Here is a 27,399-nt window from a genome sequence, read left to right on the forward strand (position 1 = left end):
GAGAGCAGAACTGAATCCAGGAAAAAAAATTAAAAAACCCAAAACCCCACAGAATTATGTTTAATCTGCAAAAGAACTACTAAATTGATATTACTTGGTGAAAGAAAATCTAATTATTGCAGTCAGAGATGAAAAGGAGAACTAAATATAAAATTTTTTATATCTATACCTCACAAGTCAGTGTTAAAATCAAAATGGGATGATGGAATGAAAAAGAAAAAGCTAGGCAGATTTTGCATGTCAAATCAAAGGAAAAATGGAGCAGGTAAGGCAATGTAAATGGAGGAAGCATAAATTATTGCAGAATTATAGAGCTATCAAATTATGAAGGAAAGGCACAAGGGGCTACAGTAAGCATAATAAAGGGTAAGAATGATGGAAAATACTGCACATGAACAGATCTGTATTGGATGATTTAACTTGTCAAAAAATATGTAAATTAACTCAAAAAACAAGTAGCAGGAAAAAAATTCTGTTGCAAAGAACGCAAACCGCATTCAGGAACAATGTAACAATAAGGAAATACCATAAGGTATAAAAAGATCTCATTGAAGGAAACATTAATTAAACTCTATTTGCAATTTAAGGAATAACAAAATAAGAACTATATTCTTATATGTAATCCATAGAAAATATGTAATGAAATGTATTTTTTGCCTCTATGGAACTGTTGAAGGTAGCTACTGTTCTCTCCAAAATGTAGAATGCATCAGATTTAAGCATGAAAATTGGTTGAGCTCAGACTAAATACTAAAACTGTCATGTTTTATTACAAGCTATAGTTGCTTGAATTCAGCCAAGAGTAGCTGCCAGTAATTTTTCAGATATCACCAGCTCATTTGTTTTGCTATTAATTCCCCAGTAAATTTGTCTCCTTTTTTACACTTGGGCAGAGTAGCTTCTTCCTGAAAGAAATATTTTCAAAGAGCAGTAACAGAAGGAGTACTTCTGCATCAAAAATATTCAGTGCTCAGCTGTGAGGCCATGAAATGAGAGAGTTCTGACAGTAGAACTGGAAGATTATCTGTGGACTTGACAGAGGACAGAAGAGGGAGAGAGAATGAAGAACCAGGAAAAGGGTGACAAGGGAAAAGTGGTTACCCTCCCTTTCCAAAAACTGTGCTGCCTTAACTGTAAGGCAGCCTGTTGCAGCAACAATCAAAGAGAAGACCTGAAGTAATTTCTTAGTGATACAATGAAAACATCTTCCTGTCCTACATTTCTTAAAGTCCAGTGCTGTTTCCTGCTCTGGATCACATGCTCTGGATCACGTGCTCTGTCATCCACTAATCAGAAGACCTCTTTTTATTCAATGTAATTTTCTGCATATTGCCTAAACATCGATGTGAATTGGGTATCCATCACCTTTTTTGCACCAAGCACCAACTACTGCACAGAAACAGTAGTCCTCCTTCTTTGAGGAAAATGATCATAAAAATTGGAGACTTTAAACCACAGAAACCTAGGGCAGGGATCTCCTCAGACTTTTCACCTAGAAGGCCAAGCATGTGTAAGCCTCTTGGAAAACAAGTTAAGGCTTCTTGTTGTTAAGGCTTCTTGTTGTCTCCTGATCTTGCAAAAAATTAAAATAACCTAAATTCAGCAAATATGTATTGTGATCCAAGAGATGTGAGTTATCCAAACTCTTTCAGCAGAGCACAATAGTGCATAATGATGTTGGAAGTCGGAGAACTGATGCAGCAGTAAATGAACAATTCAAGAGAGTAGAAGTACAAAAATGTTCTCTACCCATGTCTTTTCCTTATCCCAAAATAAGCTTAGGTAGCTGTGAAAGTCCCATTAATTAAAATCTTTGGTACACATGCATAGTAAAAATACATTTCATTTGTTTTTTGGAGGAAAGAGAAGGAATGGAAGACATGAGATTTCTGAGATATGTATGTTTGCTGCTGGTGGATTTCTTGGCCAAAAGAGTCTCAATTCTATATAAGAGAGAAGTATCTCCAGACTTGGAATCCTGCCTGTATATATTCACACAAACCACTTTGCTTCCACACTCATGGAAAACTTGAGATGAGGTAATTATAATATTTTGGATCAAATTTTTGTATGTTAACCTCAAAACAAACCAAGATCAAATTCTTTTTTTTAAACTCGACTGTTTTGCCAATTCCTTAAAAAATTTGACCGTGCATGCATACATCTTGGCAAAGTATGAGATATTTTTTCGTGTTTGTGATTTTTGCATTATTCAGCATTTTCTCCTGACATCTACAAAATGCAACAGGTCTGATTTTCACTTTTCTTTTGAAGTGTTTCTGCTTCTCCCTAACTTCAGCCTGAATTATGAAGGTCAGCCTATCAGGTTCACTGACCAACCTTTGCAAAAATTCCACAAGCAGCTAATAAATGGGGTTGTCATAAAGTTTTTTCATTAGACAATTGAAAAATACAGATTTCAATTCACAGGCTTAGCATATTTAAAAGCAATGTGTCTTTTTAGTGTCACTATGAAGAATGTGCGTTCACAGCAAAGACCGTTCTTGTAGCACAATAAAACGTCCAATATTATAAAAAGTCAGATCTAGTAATATCTCAAATACAGAATAATGACAACCTTGTTTACAAGCTGCTGGAGTGGGTCAGAGTAATTCAGGTGACCTGCTTTCTCTAGACACAGGCATGGGTTACAATGCATTAGTTAGAGAAGCAAATTAGTCTAAATTTTTTCTTCTACTATTTGCAGAGAGAGAGGTATTTAAACTAGATTCTGAAAACTGTAGTGGAAAACTCTTGCCTGGGTTATAATCATAACACATGCCTCTAAAGTAAACCTACATTAGCACAATTCAATGTGGTAATTAAGATAGAAAAAGACAGTACTAAGCTGCATGGCCTATCAGATTCCTTGGGGAGAAAAAAAAGGACTGACGTGACTTGAAATGTGTCCAAAGGGTTTAGTTAGCCTCCAATTAGCTGCAAACTTCCTCTATTAAAATGCATAACAAATACCAGACTACATGTCCCTGAACCCTTCATTATTTAAGTCCTAATTTCAGATGGTTCTTTTATTATACCATATATCCCAAAAGCTAGCATTGACTTTTAATTACACTGTACAATCATTGCTGTCAGGTGATAAGTTGGAAGGACAGAAGGCTCCAGGGCACCTCTGGGTGAACCACAAGAGCTCAGCTCTTAACTAAAAGCAAACAACAGAACAAAGGCAAACATTCTAGGAACAATCTACAATAAAATGAAGGCCAAATGGTCGTTTCTCCTTAACCTTGCATTTTATACTTGCCATGAAATCGAGAGTCTGTTTAGGCAGAAAGACAGAAGTATAGGAACTCAGAAGGTGAAGTGGAACAGAATATGAATTGTACTCAACTCCTGGCACTCCCTCCACTTCAAAAAGGATATATGCATTTCTTTGTTCCTGCATTACTCTTATTGACCTCTTATAAAAGGTCCTGCTGGGGGCTGTTTGCTGAAGACTTCCATACTGTGCCAATATAATTAATATACTGGAGATCAGGAGGTAGTGCATTAGGCAGATTTTAACTTCTGTCTTTGTGTATGTTTTGATGCAGTTTAGTGTCTCCTGGCCATTGTCCATTTTAATTTTGTCTGTGTGAGACTTTGAAGGTGGGTGGAAACACTTGATTGAATTTTGAAATTCAGAGATGCTCATATGTCCTTGGGATTGCTGGGTGGTGGTAACTGCTTGCCAAAGTAGAAGGACATAAAACTATCAGTGAAAATGCCACTGTCAGAGGATCACAGGGCAAGAAGAGAGATGGGTGTGGATGCCACCCTTCTAAAAGGGAGAGGCTTGACATTACGAAGAACAGAGCTGGGCATTTTAACTAGAAGAGAAGTATTACACTATCACATTTTTTTATTTATTGTCTACTGTTCTGGTTTGACATTGGCACAAGGCCAAATGCCCACATGAAAATACACCTTCTCTGGTGTCTGCTGTGAGATTTTGACCAGGAATAAACAAAGCAGGCTCTCACTTGAAAAAGAAGAAAAGTTTATTAACTAAACTACAAAGACAATTACTAAACTACACACAAAAGGAAGAAAAAGGAAAAAAAAAAACCACAAGGAAAATGAAACCTCACAAAAACACTCTCCTCCTCCTCCTCCCCCCCAAATTCCCAATACAATACAATCCAAAATCAATTCTGGGTCCAGCACCACCCTTTAGAATGCTCAACTTCAGTTCCTCGAGAGGAGAGGGAGTCCTTCCATGTGTCGTGGTGGCCTTTTCCGTCCTTGTTCCGGTGCTCTCACCACTGGACCAGAAATCAGGGCTGCTTCCAGGGTTGTCCTTTTAAGGAGGCTGTGTCCAGTTCCAGAAAAGCTCAGTCTCTCACCTCTGGGACATCTGTCCCCCCCATATTTTATATACACCCTGAGGCCGAGGGGTACCCACACTGAATCTTCTTTGGCTCTGGGACATTTCTCCCCCTGGTCTCAGTCTCTGTATTCCAGGGGAACATAGCTCTGTCCATGGCTACACAAAAGAGTCCAGCATAAAATGCCACTCCCTCTTCTCCATCTTTCTAACATCTCTCACTCTCTCTCTCTCTCTCTCTGGTCCAGACCTTCATCACTTGCTCATTTTCTTCGTCCTCCTCCACTCTTATCTCTCGTCTAAGGAAGGGTTAATGTTCTGTGAAGTTTTCATTGTCCAAAAAAAGGTTGAAAACTCCTCCAAGCGGCTGGACTTCTGGCTGCACCCCCCCCACCATCTCCTCAGCCGGGCTGCCTGCTGCCAGCACATGTTTACTGCTTTCAAGGTAACGGCACACAAACACCGGCTGCACTCTCTCTGTCTGTCTCCAAGGTGGGGGGGGGGGGGGGGGGGGGACAGGCTGCCCATTGCTTCCCGGCGTTTCCTCTTCCTTCCACCCTTGGGGGGAGGGGGCCAGGCCTACCTCTCCCAGGCCGGGCCGCATGGCTTTTCCCCTCCCCCAGCCCAGCCAGCAACTGGGCCGGGGGAGAGACTCAACTCCTTCACCGCCGGAAATCCAAAGAGGAACTGCCAGGGGGAGAGCCCTGCTTTTACCCTGTGTTCTCGGAGGTGGATCCCATTTGCCCAGTGGTTAGGCCAGATGGCAATATTCAAAACTGACCACTCATTGGCCCCATCCACACAGCATCCCAGAAATCCTGTTTCCGGGTCAAACCATGACAACATTATGGGAAAATTATTGGATAGAAGAAAAAAAAAAAACCTTTTGAGTGTTTTTGGTTTGGTTTTTTTTTGGGGTTTTTTTTGGGTTTTTTTTTTTTTCATGGGGAAAACAGAGAAGCTGGTGTACAGTCACAGAATCATGGAATCATAGAATCACAGACTCACAGAAAGGCTTGGGTTGGAAGTGACCATAAAGATCACCTTGTTCCAACTCCCCATCATGGAGAGGGACATCTTTTACTAGACCAGGTCCCTCAGAGCCCAATCCAGCCTGGCTTTAAACATTTCCAGGGATGGGTCAACCTCAGCTTCTCTGTTCCCCTGCCTTACCACACTCAGGGTAAATAATTTTTTCCTAATATCCAATCTAAACCTACTGTCCTTCAGTTTGAAGCTGTTTACCCTAGTCCTGTCACTGCATGCTTTTGTAAATAGTCTCTTTCCGTCTTTCTTGTAGGCATCCTTCAGGTACTGGAAGGGCACAATTAGGTCACTCTGAAGCCTTCTCTTTTCCAGGCTAAACAATTCCAATTCTCTCAGCATTTCCTCACAGGAGACATGCTCCATCCCTTTAATCATCTTGGTGGCCATCCTCTGGACTCTCTCCAATGGGTCAATGGCCAAATGTCCACCATGGGAATCTGGAGTGCAGAGTATTCAGCTGAAGTTCTCTTTTTTTGCTTTCTGTCTCTCAGTATAACTATGACATCATCACTGCATGAGCAAGTCACACAAGTAAGAATTGTGCAGAAAACAGACTTTTATTACATTAACAGATGCTTTGTGGATTTGCGAAGAATTATCTTGTTAATTATACATAAATATCTTCTCAAAATCTAGTACTTCATGCTTAAATGGAAAAATCATGAAAACATACAAACCCTTTTTTTTTTCTTAAATGTTTTCAAAACAAAATCCACATCTTCTAACAAAAATTAATATTGTTTTCTGCTATGGCTTCTCTTTCCTCACTTTAAGATGGCTACAGCTGAGAAGTTCAGAATCTAGACTGGTGCAGCCTTCAAATAATTTTCTTCCTCCAACTTTGCTTAATAATTTCCTGGGAAATTTAGTTCTGTTGTGATTCGGTTATGAAGGACACATTTCAAATAGCAAATACTAATTTATCAAGGGGAAAGAAACCTGAAAATGTAATAACAAACAGTCAGTACAATGGTAGTTTAAAGGATGCTGAACTCTCAATTCAGTACAGGTACAGCTAAGTGCAGATTCTATTCCTGTGCTGAATTTGGCCATGAAGCATGTGATAAAAATAGAAGGGTCAGAGGAAGCTATAAAGCAACAACATGAGATCATTCAAAGCTTATGCAGCCCTTTAGAAGTCCTAATCTGAAATGTCTAATCATCTGAAATCATTACCATTTAGGGCATTTTTTGAATACACAGAGGTAATGAAATGTCAGATGCAAGCTTAAAAAGGAGATGCCAAGTTAAGGTGCAGGAAGTTACTAAGGGAGTGAGAAGCTGAATAAATACCATTATTCATTGCTGAAATATAATTACTCATGGTTTTTAAGGTTAATATTCTCCTTTCCAGATAAGCTGAACAGGAATAGCTGAACCTAAGCCTAAGGTAAAAGTCAGTCACTGAATAATATTGCTTTTCTTATAGTGGAAGTTCAGTATTAAATGTTTATTAATCACTCCATTAACCCAGAGCAGACAGGTAAAATTCAACAGAATGTATACACCACTGCTTTCTGTTTGCCAGTTAACAATTCAATTCTGAGTGATCCATTAGTAGAGAGAAAAGTAAATTTTTAAAACTGCTTAAAACAATGCATCTAGGCCAAGTTTTGTGAGGCAGGAATTAATCAGAAGTATGAAGAGAGTGGTCTCTCTAAAACACTGTAAAACCAGCTTTCCCACAAATAAACTGGCTTTGTCTATGCAGACAGGCAAAGCAGTTCTGGCTGCACTGGCCCTCAAAGCCACATTGTCTTGTGTTGGTGATTAAATTAATCTGAAATTCAAGGTAAGAATTTTTATGTTTGAAATAATTCAGAGTAAAAAATACCAACAGAGAAGTTGGATGATTTGCTCACCTGCCTTGGCTTGATAGAGCCAGACTGCATTGTCAGATGCATGGAGCAGCCTTTAAAATCTTCAGAGTTCAACCTATAAACCCATCTAATCATATATTCAGTTGTGTCAAGAACAATTGATTGGTGAATCTGAGGGAAAAAAGGGCTTGTATCTACAACGAAGTGACTAGCCCCTCCTTTTGAAAGGTTTTCTCTAGAAGCCTGATTTGATTTTTTTACTTTTCCCCTCAATAAATTGTTATATATAATTAAGTAATAATTAGAAGCCCTACATTCAGTATAAAACAAATGTTCTTATACCATACCTTTTTTATTAGGTTTTTTCATCATTCACATCCATCCTGTGCCTCATAACTGATGTTCTCATTCTTGGTATAATTAATCATACAGATGAAAAGAAAAGAAAGGAGATAAAAAAGAAAAATAAGAGGTTCCAAGAGCTTAACATAAGTTCCTGGAGTTCCCTAGTCCCTCATCCAAGCATAGGCTTCTCGGTAAAACAAGGTATACAGAGCTATGAGGGGTTGCTCTGTCCTGGTCCTTATGGGTATTCCACTAAATGAATAATGCAGTGGACAATTCCTAACAACATCCTTCCTGATGTCTGAAGTCTGCTTGATGTCTGAAGCCTGCTCTCCTCATGTCCAGATGTGAAATTTGATGGCACTTTTCCTCCTGTCAACAGAGATCTGTTTGTGGTTGCTTTGGCCAGGACAGCCTCCCTTCTCCACTGGTGAGATCCTCTCTGTTAAGAATCAATGAATCAAAGAGGGCATCTTCCCTTGTTGGCTCCCTCAGTACTTCCATTGCTTTGGCTCTGCTCATTTCCTTGCCATCTTGCAAATTGTTTGCTGAATTATTTGTTCCAGGTTCTTCTGAGGAATTGAAATAGCTGGAGTGGTTGCCAATTCTGACCTTTCTTTGGTCCTAATTCCATGACCTCTTTAAAGAGAGATGTGATGTTTGTATCCCATGATTTTTCAAAAATAATCAGAAATGTTTCTGAAATTTCTTCAATTGAACAGCAGGGCTTGGAGAAATAAAAAATCTGAAACATATGAAAAAAATCAGGAAATGGACATGAAAATTAAAGAGTTAATGAAGTTAATGAACCCTCCTAAAGCAGGACATTCTGGCAGGTGTAAAGCTCTAATTAAGAACTGCAATTTTAAATTTCAACTGTTATAAATTTCAGTATTAACTAAAGTGCTTTATAAAGGAAATTAAAATGCCAATGGAAAGAGCATTTCACTCTCCCTTAGGCGTTTCCCGTGGTGCAAGGGCATATACATAAAAACCAGAGATGGAAAACAACAGCTTTGCTTTTACCAAGTTTAAGAACATATGTATATAATTACGTTTTTTATAAATACATTATGCATTTTAATTCTTTATGCTTCATAACCTAGAGATTCTGTTCATCGGCAGAAGCTGGTTGAAAAATGCAATGTTTATCCTTATTTTGTAAATATTTCAACATCATTTTATTCCTTAGATAGTTCTATTACTCATCTTTCTGAACCTTAGAAATGAATCTGAGAAGTGAATATACTCAAACTTCATTCTGCAGTTGGAACACATTTCAGTGAATTTGCTTGTTTATTGACCACCTAGTAATATGAGTGCAGCTAATGGTCCTTCAAAACTATTTTGTGCTTAGTGATTACCCATTTTTGCTAACACAACAGGAAAGACTTTCAAGGTGTCTGGATTTTCAAGGTTTAGATTATTGCTGCTGTTGAATACTGGACTCCTTTTGTGCATCTCAAGCTGGACATGCAAGAATTGACTTGACAATTTCCTTTTATGCTATCTGATTTTAAACTGAAAGAGGACGATTGTGAATGCAAATGCCAACCAAGGGGGTGCCGACCTCACGAGGGTGGTATGATTGGTAACTAACACAATTTCTCCCATCTGCATCAGCTTTGTGTACCACACAGCTGAAATAGGTTCATCTTCTTGGAAAGCAATTTAAAAGTTTCCTCCATAAGGTAATCATATTACCATATTTATTTGCTGCTGTGTTTTCCCTGCCTCATTTGCCTAACTCACATCTATTGCAGCTGGTGATGCTAGGGGAAAAAAAAGTGTGAAAAAAAGGAGCAGAAGGGGACAAAGCAGGAAAACAACCATTATGACATTTTTGCTTTCTTTCATCAAACCTTTTATATTGGGAGTCAAGATTTATTTTGCTGAATGAATTTTGGTGTAATTTGATGCATCCTTAATCCCAGCACACTTATCTGAATAGGTATTATGGACTAGAAAACTGAATTTTTTCTGCTTAGCCAAGTGAACCACAAGAAGAATAATAATTCTACAGCCTTAAAGGCAATGGTCTGAAGAAAAACAAACAGCAGAAAGTAATCATGGAAGGGGCAAAAGGAGATCAGGCATTCTGCTAAGGAGGAAGCAGCCTTCAATTAAATATCTATTAATTGGTAATGAATGCCAAATAACATTAAATAAGCATCTAACAGAATATTAATCACATACTTAAGGGCTAATTGCAGTATATTAACAATTAATGGCCCTTTAAGAAACTAGATATACTATGGGAAGCAGTAAGTGTTAATTGAAAGCTATTTCAGGAACTTTATTTTGCTTTTCTTAATTGGACAGTGACACAATCTATTGTTACTGAGCCCTTCTGTCCTTATGCTTTCAAGTTTGCCTTTGCTTCTATGCTACAGAATGCAGCAGCAGAATTCAACCAGTTGTGCTCCAAGAAAAAAAAATTAAGTATTTTTCCTTTATATGGCCTGCCATAATCCTTATGGACAGCACATGTGCTTCTTGTCCAATAACTTTAGTTCACTCCACTGGATAATGACAGTTTAAGAGTTACTCTATGCTTAAACCTGTCTTCCAGCAATTTTTCACCAGAGCTACATCATTCCCCAAGAATGAAACTGGAATGCACTTACAATAACCTGCAAGCTTCACTCTTGATCAGAAACCCTAAAAGAAGAAACTAACAGAATTTTTTTTTAAAAATACAGAAAAGAAAAAACAGTAAAATGGTGTTTAAAGCAAAGCAATGTAAAGAATAGAAAAGAAAGTGTAGAGGAAACAAAATGGGGATTTAATAAAAATAAAGTGCATGAAGCAATTTTTCAGTTTTCTCTAAGAAGTTAATGAGACTCAAGTCAGAAATGTTCTCCTGTCAAGAAATAAAATTTGGTCTGGTATTTTTGGGAATCTCTTTCCTCTCAGACCAGGGTGTCACAAACACAAACAGTTCTCAATGTGATGCCACTCTGGGGGGCTGTGTCACATCCAGGGCGACAGACTGGTGCTGCCATCAAAAGAAGTTGCCTCATTTATTCCCTTGGACCCTTTCCCTCATCCCCTCACTGTGCATTTCTGTGCACCAGCAATATTGTTCATGTAATTAGGGCATTGAACAGATTGGACACCTGATCCAGATCAAATAGCATGAGAGGAAAATTAGTTCTAACTCAGGTCATTCCCCCGATGAAATTAAAAAAGTCCCAAAGGTTCTTCACCTAATGTGGCATGACGAGATTTTTCTAGAGACAGACTGAAGCTCAAGCTTCAGGTTAGACATCCTGTGTTTACCAATTATTGCAAAGAAATATTTGGTATAACATCAGCTGTCTGGGGCAGAGCAGGGCACTGCCTCACCCAGCACAACCTGGCCTGCCCCACCTCTCACCAGGTGCACATGAGCAAGCATTCCAAACACTCCAGAAATGGCTTGAGACACTAAACTTACCCAGTTTCTTACACAGCAGGAACTTAGGAACTGATCCATGTGAGCAATTTTTGTTTCTCTGTTTGATGACTGTCACATTCTTATTCAGTAAAGAAGATTAATGTCTGGCTGAAAAGCCCTACCAGTGATGCTTAACTGCAGCACAGTGGCTCCATAAAGCCAGTAGTGGTGAATAATTCCATATAACCACAACTAAAAACGCCAGGGTCGAGCAGGGTAGCAAATTCATAAACGTCTTCCAGATCAATGTCAATTTTATTCTGCCAAGAATGCATGTCACCCCAAACAGTCTGCCCCACTGCTGAACTGAAGTTGTTCTTTGTACTGTTCCTAAAAAATTTTGAATTGAACTGCTTCATCTTTTTTCTTTCTCAAAGTCTGATTTTTACTATGTTCTATAGGCAAAAGCTTTTGCTGCTTACTGTAGAATAGGAACTCGTGACAAGTGGCATGATGTGTAGACTCTAGCCACTGCAATATCCAGAGTAATTTGTGTTAAACCTCTTGTTGTGATTTAGAAATGGTGTTTTCCAAATTAGTACTCCCACTAAAAAGACCACACACCACTCCCCTCCCTTCTCCAGTGAGTGTCACAAAAGACAAAGAACACAAGGTACTGGAAACAACAATGGGATAAGAAAATGAAAGGAAATAATAGTAAGAACAAAAGATAGAAAACTATTTACACAGAATCATCCCAACAATAAAAAAATACTGGACTGTTCTACCCACCAAGTTCCTAAACTGTCAGGAATGTCCTTCTCCTGGGAAGTAAGAGAGTTCCTTTCCACATCAAATAACTCTAGGGTTTTGGCCATGCCCTCTCCCAGATATTGCCAAAGGTTTACAGCACTCCAACCTCTATATCTCCAACACTGACATCACTTCTTGCACTGAAAATAGATTTAAGGACAGAAGGCCCCCAAATGCACTGACTTCCAGGGTGTGATCTTAATAACTCTTTATTCTGACAGTCTGATTAAAAATGAAAAATAAGCTATTTTCCAACAAGGAAATAAATAAGCATTAAATTCACCTTATTCTTCAGATCAAGATTTCTGTAGTACAAAAAATCCCAGCAGTGCCCTTTGATATTCAGAGATGATTAGTCCAGCTGCAGACAGCTGCGCCTCACAAATCTACTCAACATTTAGCTCTGGCACAGGCTGCCTAAGCTGGGTGAGGAGCTGCACAACTCACTGCAAGCCAAGCTTTAGCCAGTGGAGATTCAGTAGTAGCCCCAGTGCGAGAGCAGATGGACAATGAGGGCTCTGAGCCTTCATTAGCATTGCTTGAGCCCAAAGACAGTTTTAGACAGCTGCACCTGACCTGCCTACCCTTTTCCATATGAAATCTTCTCACGTCCCTCGTGTTTGCTGCCTGGGCAAGGATTATCTCTTCTCTCATGGGGACTGTCTGATATTCTTTTGTTCCCATTTGATTTATGCTCTTCCTTTATTCAGTCAAGTTTAGTTATTTTCCTCATCTGTACCCTCTAGAAGACAGGGAGATGGACAGATTCCAACGGGGTGGAGAGCCATTGCTTAGAGTTCCTGAAACCAGGGTTTTCCAGAAAAGTCAATTCCATTCCATGAGTTGAAATTGAGAGATTGTATAATAGAACTATGAGGATATCCTATAATCTGTGTGTTTTGAGGAAAAGCACCATTTTCATATTCTTTGGGCAGTAAAATCTGAAAAATCTTTTCTGTAAAAAATCTGAATTTTTAAAACTGTAGTTTTAGAAGTATTTCTGTCTGCTGGAATGTGAAAAACATAGTCAAAGGGACTGCAGGAGACATGTTTGTTGACTTTTTTTACAGGCATTATCCTGCAAAATATGAATAAAGGCCATTCCCCTGAGTTTATTTTTTGACAACTAGAGTAAAGGTGAATTATTCTGGTTGAGGATTTTCACAGAAAATGCAATGGGAAGTTCTCTTCACCTACATATGGAAAACACTCTGAACCAAGTAACTGGATTATGATTCAGTCATGAACAGAAAACAATGACTTATAATGGTTTTCTGTTCATGAAAACAATTACTTATAATGGTTTTCTGGTACTCCCGCACTAGTGAAGCACCTCAGTCACCTCTTAGTCCAATCTTACAATGCCTGTAGAGTATCAGGAGACATCTACTGTCTGAGGAATGAACACATAGCGGTAGATGCTAGATGATCATGCTTTAACATTATGGGTTTTCTATTCCACTTGTCTCTTCTACATTTTGCAGCAATATATCACAGGCTCATGTATTAAAAAAGTCTCCAAGGACATTTCATTCTCTAAGGAAACTGCAGGACGTTTAAAGCTTTTGTCTACAAATTAAATATAGTATGTTAAGCTAATAACAAAGGAAATGTCTCTTCTTACAGGACTTCTGGTGCTGTTAAATGTTGTAGAGAGAATTTTAGGATAAAGGGATGTTGTTCTAAGTGTCTTTGAAAATAAACCCTAAAACTGTACAACCCTCATTAAAAACAGCTAGGATTATCAAGCTTAGTGCTATCACATACAAATCAGAAGGATTAGTACTGATTTATCTTTAGCATCTTCCATTAAAAAAAATCAACAAGTAGTGCCTTCAGAACACAAAATATCATTTTAGGGTCAAACTCTGATGGTACAGAGAACATGGGTTTCAAACTCCTGGACACAAATATAGCTTGATTATATATACATATGTGTACGTATATTTATATAAAGCTTTTATGTATGATTTTATGGTTTTGACTGATCACTGTTTCCACTGTTTACTTATTTACTTAGCACTGACTGTATCCTTGACCTTGCACAACATGCAGATATCAAAACAATCCATTCCCTACAGGCTTTACAATTTGGAAGACAAACATGAATGATAAGACCCACTAGGAAACCCAGAGGGTATGTACTCCGTAAATGATAGGGCTTTTTCTTTGTATTGTTGATTTTGCTTTTTATTGTGTTCCTGACAAAGAGATAGGAAACACTAAAAGTCTGTAGAGCCCTCTAAAAGTGGGTGACAAGAAATATTAATGTGCCTTGTTTTGAGTTCAGAGGGTAAGGTTCCTCAGTGGTCCTGTACCATGCTTTTCAGAAGAGAGATAAAAGTTGATAATGATGCCTGCTTTATTTGTAAGATGAACATTTTCTACAATTCATGCAGAAATATAAATTCTATTTTCTCGGAAAAAGAAAAAAATTATTTTGCAAAATTCTTAAAACTATGTTGACAGTTACAGACCGACTGGCATATCCTATCATATGGGAATTTTATCTGCCACAGAGAAAGAGAAGGATTGAGAGAGAGAGCATAGAGCAAAACTTGGTGCTGAGAAATTGCCATACAAGCTTCAGGAGTGATTGTGAATAATGTTGCTTATTCCAGTTATTTTTTGCAAGCGAAATATTACATACATTATCTTTCACATTTTTCTTTGTTGCTGACAGTTGCCAAAGATTCCATTTTCCATTGATCTTTCTAGTCTTTTTTTTACAATAAGTAACATTTCAATTTCCAAATCACGTGCTCCCAAACTACACTTTGCAAATGCAAACAAAATAGCAAACTATACTGGCAAAATACCTGATTGTGCAAACTCTGGACATAAATTTAAATTTGTCTGTACATTTTAACTGACTCTGTTATCCAGTTTTGTTTAGCTCTAACTAGATAATGACAAAAATTACACTGAAATCAAAGGGATGACTATAATTCACTTAGGTGGAATGCCATGTACTTTATCAGAAAATTTTAATTTTTAATATTATGTCTGTATCTGCTTCAGCTCCTAAGACTTATCACATCTACCTTTTTGCCCACGAGAGTATACTCTCTGTTTCCTCTAGACAATATGATTTCTTCCTCCCCCCATGCCCCAGCACTCCAGCTATTTCTCTAATCTATTTTTAGAAATTCCATGTAGTAAATGTAACTTCTAAGGATAAATTTAAGTGAAAACCGATATTAAAGTAGATCTTCGACTGTAGGATTTTTGTTGAAATACTATTTTTTCCTAAACACTTAAGATAAAATATAAATCAGTGGCAATGTAAATTATACCTACGCACTCTAGAAAAATCATCTGTCTTTCTACTAGAAACAAATCTACAGTCAATCAACATTATCAGCCAGGGGCTAGGCAAAGAAACCCACTTGAAAGCATGTGGATTTTCAAGAGAATTCCTCCTTTTCTGTTTCTTCATTACTCTGAGGGAAAGGTAGAAATCTGTTGCAAATATTATGTCTGCATAGCTGCAAATGTTGCTTTACAGCAATGGAATATTATCTTGCTTTAGAACTTCAAGGCATTATTCAATGCATATGTTTTCAGTCTACAGTAAAGTGCTCTAAATGAAAATTTTCTCTCTTAACTCACCACACAGACTCTGCAGACTTCATCAGAAAATTATGTTCCCGAGTAGTAAGACCATTCTTAAAAGTTTTACAGTTGTGCATACATGCAAATTTGTATGCCTAGGACAAATGAAATATCCATTTAAATAAAAGAGGAGAGAAGAGCAGTCCTTATATCATAGTGCCTTACCTTCAAAATAAGGTTGTCATTGACATTAAAATTTCAGTAGAAAATATTTAGGGGCAAGCCTGTGACTGATGTAATTCATTTCCTATGAAACTTTGATGAAAGCTTCCTTAAGGCAGAAAGCTGACTGTATTTTCCTGTTGTGGATATAAGCAAGAAGAGAAAAAGTACACACATACAGAGATATATTTATGAAATGCATTTAACTGTAGTAAACAACAGAAAGAAATTGTGTCTGAAGATTCAAAAGATTCAACATTTCCTGTGATCAGCTAAATTTAATAGAAGTGACCAGATGCTTATTAATAAATGAAGGCCTTCTCATGGGACTTGAAGGGCAGTGATATTTTATCCAAATATATGTGCTTATTCTTTCTGAACAATAAGTGCTGAGAGGAACTAAACATATCTGCTGGTCAACTTGATTGGAGCCTAAGGCATTTCAAAAGTGATACAGAAAAGGAAAATAAAAATGGATAACAGGATGGCAGTCAGAAAAACCTCAATTCACTTAAATCAGAACAAATTGTGTATACTCTGCTGACCTACTTTTATGACTTCTGTCTTTATTTTCCTAACATTTAACTTGGAACACCAAAAAGAGCCCGAAAATGCAGAAGCTTTGGCTCTGCTCTCTGTTGCCATTTTCCACTGATTCTTGAGACTTATTAGAGCTCTCTGAGGAACAGTTCATTGGCAACAATATTGGCAAGCGAAACACCAGAAAACTCAAGACTATTTGCCTTGGTTTTAATGTAATTTTAAAGAAAAAATCAGATATGACTGGATAATTAAATACCATTTTTAATCTGAAGAAAAATATTAAGTTAGAGTCTTTTCTTTTATCAGAGACATTCTATAGGCAATGAGCTCAGGTATAGATGTACATCACACTAACATTACATGTTATCTATCCAAATGTATAAATTCATCCCACAGCAGGCATGAGGTAACCTACTGTCACTGAGATGTAGCCAGAACAAAGGCATGACACTTATAAAAGTCCAAAAATTAGTGTATAATAATTACTAACTTGACTTGAAGATGCATATAAGTGTTCTAATATAGTGTAACTAAAAACTGTGTATAAGTGTTTTGTAACATTATAAACTTGTACCTGAGCAATGTGAGCACCAAAAGAGAGAATAAAGGTTAGAACAGTTAGAACATAGAAAAGATTGACAGAACAAGAAGTTGCCACAGTAACAGACAAGTGCATGGCACTACAAATAGGCAGGCATCCTGCTGAGCGCACAAGAGAGGTGGCTGGGAAGACAGATGAAAAGGAGAGAAACATTATCAAAGCCATAGCTAGATGCATAAAAGTACCAAGCCTAAGTGAGAAAACTAACTAAATAAACAAGAACCACCATGACCATCAGTTCTAACTACGTAGTATCAGATCTCCCTATTCACATATAATTTAGTACATAAAAAGTCTTAAGACCAACAGTACTTTAAATATACTGGAAAAGGTTACAAATAGGCAAGAACTAATCATTTGCAAGAGTGTGAAATGATTGGACAAGTAAAGTTTAAAACTTTAAGCTGTCCTGTTTAGCCTGTCTTCTAAAACCTTCCCCCACAGCGATGTCTGAGTTTTTGCATGCATATACATATACATACATTCAATGGCAGCAGAGAGATAAGCTGGCTTTCATTCAAGTGCTTTTTGGGAGTATGCAAAGTGCTTCTCCTTGCCCACCATGTGCAAATTTTGCAGGGGAACACTCTGTTTATTGTATGTACTAGAGAAAGTGTGAAGCAACACTTCACATGAGTGAGGACTAGGGAATTCTTGCAGTGTGGTGACATGCCTCTTAGAACATTAAAATTCATGAAAAACGGCTTTAAAAATATCCCCTGTTTCTGCTATAACAATGTAATCCTACATATAAAATTACAATCCTATTTCTTTCTTCTCTAACCTTGTAATTTCTGAGCCTTCCTTCCCTCCATAGGGGAGGCCTGGTCAGAATTTTGCCCAGTCTTTACAGAAATTGCTCATTAAAATGCAGACAGTATGGATAGGAACTTTCCAACTTCCCATTTCACTGGGAAAAAACAGAGTTAGCCTTGAAAAGATAAATAGGTGGAGACTGTTTTTCCCTTCATGGCTGAGGAAGACAGGTGAATTCTTATTTATACAGCCTTTGAGATGTTTTTTGATTATATACTCTATGATTTGGATTATGATGACAGCATACTTCACAGTTACTGAAGGAAGCCTAGCAATAAACTACAGCAAGTACAGGCAGAAATGCACAAGCACACAGAGACAAATTGAATTGTTGGTGCAATTCCACTCACTTCATTGGGACTACACCAGGAGATGAAATTGTCCCTCAGCATTATTTAAGGTTCAAAGAGTGTATGTAAAAGACAATAAATGGATAATGCCCAACTTGGGCACTTTATAACCAAGTTTTCCTCTCTCATGGGGGATGATCCAGAGTCAGGGAAGTGTTATAACCTTTCATTTTTCATTGGTACTAACGTATATCTACGTACCCAAAGTACTCTATATGGGAAAATCAATAAGTGCAATGCTTAGTGATAAATGTTTACAATTTTCTTTGTTGCTACCATGTCCAAATAAAAACACTACCTCAAGCAATTGAGGTCACACTTACAAAAAGGAAAACACTCAATTCTTTTTAAGTACAAAATTATGTGTAACAAATATACTTTCTTGGGTTTAAATATAAGGACATATATGTTTTTTGAAATAATTGACTGACACAGAGAAAAGATGGTCAAACTTCACTTTTTCATTGCCTTTTGAAAGGTGTTAGGATGAGGATTGTGTGCTTAAAGGTGAGAGAAAAAGTTGGCCTGAATTTCATTTTCCCTTTGATTTATGTGTGCAACAAAGCAAGTAGTAAATGTGAATGAATTTAATTGGTTATTCTGCCCCTCTATCTCAAAAAACCTTTCTTGCTGATGAAATATCTCAAAAACTAAATAACCCAGTGTCACCATATATTATGTGAAATGACAGGTTTCATGTTTCAGCTGAAAAGCAAGACAAAGGGATATGCATTTACAATGTGACAAAGAATTCTTCTGACTTATGCATATGTTCCTTTTTTAACTTACTCAGTCAATTCACCATTGTACAGACAGGGGATATGCTATACCAGAGAGAAATAAGTAATTCACTCTATCTCTTTCCCCAGGTGATTTCTTTCAGTTCACAGATTTTCTGTAGAAGCTTTTAATATTTGGGTAAGTGTATGGCTTAGTATTTTTAAGTGAAGTGTAAACAAGGGAAAAAATGTGGACTGATATAAAGAAAACTAAAATTCCTATAGTTACAACCTTTGATCCCATAATTTGTTAAAAAAATTATGTAAAATTATGTAAAAAAAATTATCCTCCCATTTAAGAACCTGTGATTTTAAAACCATTCATAATAATTCTACCTTTACCACCAGAAGTTTTTCCTGAAAAATCATTTATCTTATTATAAAAAAGACAAAGTTAATCTCTTTGTTCTCATCCTGACTTTGAAGTACAGCTTCATCCAGATATTTGTTAATGGAGTGGGAGTATCCAGGACTAGTTTTGGGCCATGGAGACACTGAAGTAATCTTGTAGAGAAAAGACTTACTAGGATAAGGCTGCTGATTTCTCTCCTCAGAGTAAATAGTGTTCCTGAAGAAGGTTTTCTTTTCACAGTAAAGGCTCATTATTTTTTTTTTCATCTTCCCACATGTTATATAAGAATGTCTCCATATATTGTGTCCCTCTCTCAAACTGAAAAGTTCACTTAGGTAAGGTCTATGATGAAAAGCTGTGTTTGAAAATTTGACATATTGCAGAAATGTGTCCTGTGTCCAAAAAAAAAAGTAATTCAATTTTTTTTCTTGCTCATAGATTAAAAAAGCTACTGTAAATGAGAAATAATCATCTACAAAGAAATTTTACCCCTGGTGACATCTTAGATTAATTCTTAGCTTGGTGAAGTAAATATCTTCATCAATATTTATAATGAAAATAATACACTTTCTGAATGCTGGTAAAAATTTGCAATGATGAAAAAATGTGTGGAATATTAAATAATGAGGGGGCAAGCTCCTGGTGTAAAATGTGAATTCTTTTGAATAACTGAAGCTCTAGTGTGGACAGATACAAGTTCAGTCACCAGCAAATAAAAATGTAGACCATAATTGCAAGAAGAGCTTTATTCTGGATTGCAATGACATTGAGAGGGAATTAAGGAATAAAATATATAACAAAATGAAGAATGAAATAATGTAACTAAAAGGTTGAGCATCATCTTGGGATATGGAAGAAAGGAAATAAGAAACATGAGAAAAGTCTGCTTCACAAGTGACATCAACTGAAATATACTATTGTGGAACAGTTCTATATAGTTAAGGTGTTTTCTCTTCAAAGAAAATCTCAAAGTATTGCCAAGAGTTTTACATGACAGCCTTGAAAAAATATTGCACAAACAGAAACCGCAAACGTATTTTACAGCACTCCCAGCAAACCTCAGAGTTGGTATAATCAATTAGTCAGTCAATGTGACTAAGTCCCAGTCTACAGGAAGATTTGTGAGGAAGTGAATTAGACTTAATGGCCAGTACAAGAAAAAAGATAATTCTGTGGCTGAGGTCTGTAATAAGAAATTTGAGATATCAGTACAGGTAATTTCTAAATGATACCTGGAGATATGCTGAAAACCTTGAGTTGACAGAGACTTCAGAGAATGGTGGATGGGATTCTAAAGGTCAGGTTTGATGGGCTCAAACATTTGAGCAGTCTGCTTTGGTGGAATGTGTCCCCGCCCATGGCAAGAGGGCTGCAACAAGACAATATTTAAGGTCCCTTACAACTCAAATCATTTTCTGATTCTATGATTCTAGAATATATATTAGAGATATATAGAGTAGAGGCCTGAAAGATTTTGAGATTTGATTCTACAGGATGAAGTTACATAAATCAAACAAAACAGTCGGGATTAACCTTAAAAAAATTATGAGGACCTACTTGAGTCTCTGGGATGTAGTCTAAGATTTTTCTCCAAGAGTGTGAAAAATCTATCAAACAACAAGGTGATTCCTTCAGGAGATCCCAGCACACAGGTAATGTTTTCATGGAAATTCAAAGTAGCGCAATTGAAGTGTCTTAGAGTCTCTAAACCAAACCAAAGGAAAATTAGAGTCTCTAAACAAAACCAAATAGGAGAGAAGCCTATTTGACAGATGAGAAAGATCACAGGAAATTGTTGTTGGGCTTCTGAGTTTAACTGCTGTCCTCCTACACTTACAAAAGTTGTATCCTACACCTACTATATCATTCTATTTCTGATTATGAAACTTTTTCAGCCCACTGCAGACTCTAGTCAACAGTTAATTTATCTCTAAAGGCTTAAGTTTCAAAGCTAATTTAAATGGAGCTTTGTATGCCAGATTTTCATAACTACCAATGTAGGTTGAAATAACCTATATATTTTTAGTATTATAAACAAAATCTCTGATCAACTATGTCTTTCTTTTATTCATCAGCATTTAAAAATGAACTTGTTATTCATTATGAATAACAAGTTCATTCATGAATTTTTTCTTTTGGAGCAGTCACAGGAACAAAGCTTGTCCTCCATTAGCAATTCCTTATTGAGGGTTGCACTACTTCATCCACACAAACTGAAATGATGTGTGGTTGATATCCACATCACTTAGGACTTCCCAAATAGCCTGCAGCTTGCTAAATCGCAAAACTTCCTCCAATCTTTCAAGCAAAACCTTAATAATTTTTATGCTATTCTGGTTTCTCTCTTTTCCCACTTATTAGTGAGTATACTAGGACAGAATTCTTCCTTCCTGTTCCCTGTCATGACAATATTCTAGACGACTCTGCTAGTCCTTTCTTAGTGATGAGCTAAAGTTGCAGCGTGAAAGGGCAGATGTGTAATTACTAGGGCACCTGAAATCCAGTGGAAACTTTTCTGCCTCTTTCATTTGGGAGGCAAAATAACCAAAGCCAACATCATCCCTCATGCACATTCAGTGACTCAATTATCTCAATGCCTGTGTATTGAGATAATTAATTTTTCAATAGACTTTAGCTGTACCTACTTTGTGAAAGGACACACTGGACTACCAGGTTGCAGCACTGAGAAAAAGAGGAACTGGTAGCTTTTCCTGCTAGACTTCTTTGGATCAGCACTCCAAATATGCTTATGATTTAGAAAATGTAATTCCACTTCCATGTTTAAAAAATCAGACTTGGCCCACTACAGAATGAGGCCTTCAACACTTAATGAAAGGATGTGAAAGAACATTCTTTTGCATAACAGAAGATAATACTTATGAACAATCATTGCCTTTCCAAGTCTATAAAACCTGTAACTAATGTGCTAAAAATAGCTCTGTTGTGCAATATTATGCATGTAGTAATTATCATGAACGAATTTTATTATATTCATTCATATTAATGGAGCAGTTTTCATTTATAGGTTTGTAAACATTTCAAACTCTATTACCTAGCAGCATTATTTCACTCTGTTGACAGAATATATTGTCTTTTGTTTTATAGCCATAATTGAGTGCAGAGAACAAAGAAGCCCATAGCAGACAAAAATTCAGTCTTGGTTATAATACTGAACTTGAACACTTAGAGTATAGATGCAGATTCTTCTCAAAGGCCAATGCAATGGACCCAAAATCTGCTTGTCATCCCCAACCATCAGCTGAATCCATCGTTCTTCAAATGCTAGGAGATCATCACCATAGAAACCACTTACCAAATTGTAAAAGTTAAGACCTGAATTGTCTATCTGGAGAATTTATTTAATTGCAAATAGAGACCTTTAAAAACCTAGCTCACTACTAGAATTATACTAAATCTCCTGTGGACACTCAAAATGTGAAAATATTAGGTAGGAAAAGTATAACTGAAAAGGATGAAGTGGGGAGAAGGAGGTCATTTTTTCATGATGGGTCAAAAACTAGGTTTATTTATGTTCTGTAGTGAAATGAATTCCAGAACATCAGCAAAAAGTGCAAAAGTGTCTCAGAATTGCTCAGGTCTGTTTTGATCCTTGCTGTGGCAGCACAGCTGCAGCAAAATTAATCTTGTTACAATGCTTCATGACTTGAAGTAAAGTTTCACAATGTGTTTATGAACACATTGATAATGTGATAATGATTTTCTGTTATCATTTTTTTTTCTAGTACATCTGTTGAAGTAAAAAGAAAATATATATATAGAGGAATGAAACTAAACTAGAAACTCTATTAGACCTGAAAATAATGTTGTGTTAGACCCCTCTGTTTTCATGGCACAGAGAATGTCTTTTAGCTTCAATAACAACTATGTGAAAGTTTATATTTTTAAGTAACATGAACATAAATTTCAGGAGAGAGGTATTTCTGATTGAAGTGTTCTTGCCATATTTAGGGTGGCCAAGTGTTTCAAATGTGTCCCTTTGATTTCAGTGGGAGTTCTACCTGTTAAGTACTTATTCTAATATGACCAGAATGTCATGTGGTCTGAATAGTGTTTTCAGATGTGTGATAATTCTGCAACACAGGTTTGAGTATTTTATAGCATGATTTCAGCACCTTCTAATGGACACTCAGATGTTTTTATTATATTAATAGCATATTTATCTGGAGGTTTCCAAAATCAAATGAAACAAGAAGCTTGTCAGATATTAGTGCTGGATACATTTCCCTGAAATTAATAGGCAGAAATAGAATCAGCTGCAGGAGGAACCTGACATACACCCCCTGTTAAGCAGTACAAAGAGAATGGACCAATAAGTACAGCATTATGAATGTGGAGATGACACCAGATGCCTTTGTTCAGGAGAGACAAAGAGAGACCCATACTGAAGAGCAAGGGAAGGAGATGAAAGCCAGGATGGGTATGAAGGTATTCTGCTGAGAGAAGAGACAGAAGAATGGAACATGAGGGAGACTAACTGTGTCTACTGCATACAAGTGCCAATCTCTCATTTGGCACTTCAAACGTATGGCAAATGCTCTTCAAAAGAGATCAGCCTCCTAACTAGGCAGCAGTTGCATCCTTCTGCTGAAAGAAAACATTTTACAATAGAGACATCAGATTGTTCTAGAGACATGGGACGTTGCTTGTTTAGATAAGCAGCTGCTCTTCATGTTAGAGAGCTCTTTTATGATGTCAATTGACAGGAGGGGTAAGGCCATTAGACAGACTGGTAAGATGAGGTCCCTGAGGAAAAAAGAAATAGAGAATCCTCCTGTTCAAACAAAGCTGTGTGTTTACACTTTTTTGGTGTAAAAGCAGTGTTGGTTTAGTTGTCAGATGTATATACATATATATATATATATATATATATATATATATACACACATATATATATATGCGCACTTACACAGCTCATTTTTTCCCTAGAACATGTAGTATTCATCTCAGGTGATTTGTCTAGAGTTTGTCCAGAGTTAATTGTGCAAATATTATTCACAGACAGAGTCATCCATGTCTGCATCCATAGGAAAATACCACTTTTTAGAAAATAATATTTTTGTAGGGAATGGGAAACACTCAAAGCTCCTTCAGTGACATTCTTGCCATTTCCCAGGATCTAAGGAAAATTCCCTCTTACATGGGATGAGGGTGATGGAAAGGTCTAAAATGATGCATAAACCCCACCATTTATCAGCCTGTCTAGAGGTAGGTAGCAAAGGTGGTATACTGACAAGCTAAGTATTCTTCCTTCCGATGCATAAATCTTACTATTAAGAACAAGCCTCAAAAACCTTTCCTGGGAGCTGTATTTCTGAGGAGCAGAGAGGGGAGGGTGTGATGGGCTGAGCATGGCCAGCAGCAGAGCACTTACCCTTCCACTTGCTCATTCCCCTCTCCTGCAGGGCAGACAGAAAATAGAAGACAAGAAGTCTTGTGCACAGACATGAAGAGAGTTAAATAGATGAGTCAAAGGTGGCATGCACAAGCAAAGAGAAATGAAGAATTTATTCACTACTTCCCAGCAGCAGGGCCTCAGCATGCATAATGATCACTGGGGAAAACAAGTGCCATGACCATGAATGGTGTCCCTTCTTTCTCCTTTCCCCTAAAGGAGTCAGGATGGGTAAAACCAAAACTCCTTGGTGCTGCGCAAGCAAGGCTCAGCGACAAGCAAATACCTATTGGTATGCTGTCAAGACTGTCTTAGCCCCACATGCAAAGCACACCACATATTGGCTGCTGTGAGGGAAAATAATTCCTACACAGATCCAGCACCACGGGCAAAGACCAGGAGTACTGTGAAGATGTAACATTCATAATATCACCTCCTGTATGTCTGACACCCTGCCAAGTACTATCACTGATGTTCACACCAAGGACTTCCATTCTGTGCAACATAGTGACCTTTTTCCCATTCTGCTCAAACAGCTTCATTATGGAAACCTAATGGAGAAATCCAGAGATTTCTTGTACCTCAACTTTCAAGATACTTCTTCCAGCAGCAGAGCAGCTCTGATGGGTTTCCTGGGCCTATTACAGGAAGGGAAGTGGGGGTAAGAAGCAGTTCGTCACTATTTCAATTAAAAAATGTCACTTCTTAACAGCTAAATATTCTATCTGAGGCAAAGAATGGAATTTTTTTAAAGTGGACACTGTTCTAAGGAAAATATTTATATCCTTCATCCTTTCAAATGTCACTCAACAACAGCAAACTAAATAGCTTTCTATTTTCCTCACACTACCTTCTAACCTGGTCCTTAATTATCTGAAAATAACTGAAGTCACATGAGTCTGTGTACCGAGCTTTCATTAACTTTTTTCAAGTTTGCCAGTGTTTGACAATTGATCCCCAAACAATTACACTGGCTTTCAGTGTAATTACCACTTTCAGCTTGCTCTTACAGATACTTAGTATACCACTTAAATCTCCCAGGTGCATGTTTTTTGGAGTTATTCAGAAGGTCATTACTTAAGATCACACTTAATCATCCAATTATTTGTTCCCAAAAGGAAAGTACTAGGGATCAAGAAGTACAGCATGTGAATGTAATCCCTGTTGAATTTCCATTTTTCTACAACTTTACTATTTATTAGGAGCTCTGTCTTTAAGCCAGAAATTTACATAATAACTTTCATGAATTAAAAATCCTCTTTCATGAATCTTGAAGTACTTCCACCTTCTTTTCTTTCCAGAATAATTCAGGCCAAACTGGTGGAGAGTAGAACTTATATATTTACCTAGATATTTTGTTGTTATTATTGTTATCACTTTTTTTCTCTACAAATGGAAATAAATTGATAATTTTTTTTCTGGGTGAGAAGCCATTTAGTCAGGATAGATCCCCTGAATTGCAGTCTTTAGTCAATCCAATAGAAACTGGATTTTATTTAAACCAGTTTTCTACCAAACCACAAGGCTAAAGAATAGTTCTGCCTCATGCATCCTAGTGCTGATAGGACAGAATACTATTTGTGGCTTGGTCATTGAATAACAATAGCTGAAAACATAACATCCTGAAAGAAATGGAACAGGTATTTCTCACAAAAAGAATGTATTTACCTTTTGGACAATAACCATCTATATGTAGTTGAAACAGCAAAGCACTATACATGGAGGAGTGGAGAAGGGAGCAGAGGATCCTCAAGACAAGGCAATCAAATGCTGATTACCTGCTGGAGAGGTAAATGATGCTAGTGGTATGCTGCACGCGACTGCATTTATTCTCTGATATATAAAAGAGGGTGACTTCTGTGATACAGGAAAAGGGATGGCTTTTTTTGAGGTCTGGTTCCCTTTAGTACTGTAGTAGTGGGTTGGGGGATTTTTACAGTACTGGCTCTGTTCTTACAGCTTATGTTTAAGGTAATTTAATTGAAGCTCTTAAAAATATAATGACCCTTACAATAGATGGACAAATTTTTCACTGTGTGATGCCTCTGAGTATGACTTTCCAATATCCCATCTTGCCCAAGACAGAATTACATATTTCTCCCATTTTAGCAGTGGGCATCAGGTAGGTTATTTTTTGGTTGGTTTTTTTTTCTGTCAGTGATATCTGTTTGGTCTGCAAAAAACTTTTCTCCTCTTTCCCACAGATTTAGTGTACAGTTGCAAAAGTAACATCTCATATGCAGTAAAAATAAAGAATGGAAATAAGAGGGGCTTTGACCAAATTCCCCAAAAATTATTTTCTTTTTCCAGAATGACAGCGACTTGGTGGCTAAAAACATAACATCTTGCTTGTATGCTTCAAAAGCATCTCAAGACAGCATCCCTATACAGTTCTCTTATCAATCTTAGAAGCATGTTATTCAGTTCCGTAGTTGTTCTTTGATCTATGTCCTGGCATCATTTCTTAAAAATTCTTAGGCGATGAAGTAGCTCATCTTGACTCATTATTTTAATTGCATCCCTCCTGTTCTTCTTCTTGCTATCTATCCTTTATTTAAAACCTCTTTATATTGCAAGTCTTCTAGTTACTGTGAAACACAAAATTCATTACTACTGAGAAGCTCTAACTGACTTACATTCAAAGGCTTGACATAAACAAATCTCCTTTTTCTCCAGATAATTGACCTCTACATTCTGTAATTTTTGTTTTCTCATGCTTTAACTGCACTATGCAAGATCCATTTCCATCTCAATGCACATATGCCTATTCCATGTTTTACATACTTTTGAAGCTTATATTACAGCTAATTACTTATCCATTTGTCTGAAACCCCTTTGACTGCCATAAGTAACTTAAACACCAAAATTATTGGCATATGTCCAAAGATGTAGAGACTCATCTTAGGAAAGACACAGCCTATAAGCTCTTTCTTCTCAGAAGACAGAGAGAGAAAATCCCTTTCCCCCCTCCCTTGAAATAAGATTAATTAATAAGAATATGATTAGGGCCTTGGCCACACCCACACTGGTCCAGCCT

This window comes from Zonotrichia leucophrys, chromosome 2 (assembly GCF_028769735.1).
Source record: "Zonotrichia leucophrys gambelii isolate GWCS_2022_RI chromosome 2, RI_Zleu_2.0, whole genome shotgun sequence".
Lineage (NCBI taxonomy): Eukaryota > Metazoa > Chordata > Aves > Passeriformes > Passerellidae > Zonotrichia > Zonotrichia leucophrys.